The sequence below is a fragment of the Penaeus japonicus genome, unplaced genomic scaffold, assembly GCF_977035675.1.
Source record: "Penaeus japonicus unplaced genomic scaffold, GWHDUDI00000001_assembly GWHDUDI00000024, whole genome shotgun sequence".
NCBI classification, from domain to species: Eukaryota; Metazoa; Arthropoda; class Malacostraca; order Decapoda; family Penaeidae; genus Penaeus; species Penaeus japonicus.
Window position 1 is genome coordinate 29,768,751 of NW_028234426.1, and position 2,500 is coordinate 29,771,250.

The 2,500-nt window shown below is 36.3% G+C and overlaps 1 pseudogene across 1 annotated transcript in view; it reads left to right on the forward strand.

The window, feature by feature from the left end:
* The window catches only part of LOC147469109 (uncharacterized), a 4,786-nt pseudogene that overhangs the window by 1,854 nt on the left and 432 nt on the right, over positions 1 to 2,500 (forward strand). The window contains exons 2-3 of the transcript XR_015192204.1: positions 1 to 1,853; positions 1,978 to 2,184. The exon at positions 1 to 1,853 is cut by the window's left edge and continues 1,513 nt beyond it. The product of XR_015192204.1 is annotated as an uncharacterized LOC147469109 (transcript). The remainder of the gene's footprint in view (positions 1,854 to 1,977; positions 2,185 to 2,500) is intronic.

A 2,500-nucleotide genomic window follows, 5' to 3' on the forward strand; every position in this document is an offset into this window, starting at 1 on the left:
ATAATTCAATGATTAGTAACAGTACCTTCTTATAACTTCAATTGTAACTATTTTTTTAAATTTTGTCTTTAGAATATTTCGGTTGAGTTTACTTCTTTGAATCAAGCATTTGAATTTAGATAAATATTTTCAACATGCCCTCTTTAAATTTAATTGAATTAGTTAAACAAACTAAAGAGGCAGGATTTACCCCTGCTGATATTAATCTTTTGGTTGCAAAAGAGGAAGAAAGATATTAAAAGAAAGTAGAAAGAGAGGAAAGGCAAAAGGAGAGAGAAGTAAACAGATTAGAATTAAGGGCAATTGAAGCAGAGAAGGGAAGAAACAGACAGGCCATAGAAGCAGAGAAGCAGAGGTCTCATGAACTTGCTCTTGCTAACTTGAAGTTAGAAAACATGGACATTGGCAGAAGTAATGAAAATTATCCTGGGTTACGGTTACCAAATTTCCAAGATGGGAAAGATGAAATTGACGACTTTCTGAAACGTTTCGAAAGAATGGCTAATCTTCAAAAATGGGAGTATAGTAGCTATTATGTCTATTTGGGTTCTCTGTTAAGTGGAAAAGCTTTGAAGGTTTATGTAAGTCTACCAGATGAGATTCTAACTGATTATGAAAAATTGAAGGAATCACTTTTAAAAGCTTACTCTGTTGATGCTGATTCTTATAGAAAGAAATTCAGAGAAAGTAAAGTAAAGGAAAATGAAACTTATGTCCAACTCATTCCCAGAATGAGACAATATTTAGATCATTGGTTAACTCTTAGTGATGTAAAGAAAGAGTATAACAGTTTGTGTGAATTCCTTGTCAAAGATCAATTATTGAGTAATTGCCCAAATGACTTGAGAGTTTTCTTAAAAGAAAGATCTTTCGAAACTAGTGTTGACATGGCTCAATCGGCTGACCGGTTCAGATGTGCCCATAGAAGTGTAAGAACTCGTAATACTTTTCAGGCTAAGGTTGATCTGGATGAGTTTCCTAATGCAAAGTCTAGTATTAGATGTCACAACTGTCATAAGCCTGGGCATATTCGACCTAATTGTCCAGAGTTTAATACTAGGAATAAATTACCAAGTAAAATCAACAATGTTTTACAATCTGACATGTGCCCAGAGACAGCCATTATGGACGTTGGTTATTCAACAAGCCTGCTAATTTTCTTCTTGACACTGGTTGCTCTACAATTATTGTCAAAGATTCTCTCATTCCACCGAATGTTAAAAGAGGTAAATTTGTTAAATTATATGATTATCTTGGCTATGACAAAAGTTTTCCAGAAGTAAGATGCTTTATTAAAAGTAAATTTCTAAATGGATAGGTTAATGCAGTAGCAGCACCAATTAAGTTTACAGACATTCTGATCAGGATGGTTCCGGGTGTCAATGTGCCAATTAACAAGCCAGATGATTCTAAGTGCAGTAATACCCCTGTTGATGACAATAGGAAGGATGATAATGTCATTATGGAAGTTAAGACAAGGGCAAGGGCAAACATGGGTGATAAGTCTCCTAGTCCTCTTGTAATTCCTGAAATATCGGAGAGTAATTTTTCAAGGTCTGATCTAATTAATGCTCAATCTTGCTGTCCTAGTCTTGATCAGATTAGGAGGAAAGTAATCAGTCAATCTGTGGTTACTGTTAAACATAGGTCTGTCAAATATGAGAGAGTCAGTGGACTGATTTACCGCATTTGTGTCAAAAGTAAGAACGTACTTGAGGTGGGAATGAAGCATTGGTAGTGCCTAGCTGTCTGCGAAATGTCATAATGTCAACAGCTGATGACTCCCCCTTATCAGGTCACTTCTCACATAGAAAGACTGCAGATAAAATTTTGCAAAAGTTTTTTCTGGCCAGGTGCAGGTGCTGATATCAAGCGATATTGTCGGTCATGTCATATTTGTCAGAAGTTCTCCCCCAAGGGTAATGTGCGTAAAGCTCCCCTAGTATCCATGCCTATAATTAGCGAACCATTTTCAAGAGTTGCTATAGATCTTGTGGGTCCATTAACACCTTCCAGTCGAGGACACAAATATATTTTGACTCTTATTGACTGTGCTACACGATTTCCTGAGGCAGTTCCTCTAGTATATATAGATACCATTACTGTTGCAGAAGCTCTTGTTGGTATATTTTCAAGGGTCGGAATTCCTAAGGAGATTCTTAGTGACAGAGGAACCCAGTTTAAGTCAGATTTAATGGCTGAAATTAATCGTCTCTTATCCATAAAGGCAATTTTCACTAGTCCTTATCATGCTTGCTGTAATGGTACTGTTGAAAGATTCCATTCAGTCCTGAAAGCTATGCTAAAGAAGCTATGCCAAGATAAACCTCAAGACTGGGATAGATATTTACCCTCAGTGTTATTTGCCTACAGAGAGATCCCAAATGATACTCTTAAATTTTCACCTTTTTAATTACTGTACGGGCGTAGAGTTCGTGGCCCATTATCTATACTTCATAACTTGAGGACTAAAGATGAGATGGATGAAGAACTTAAAAGT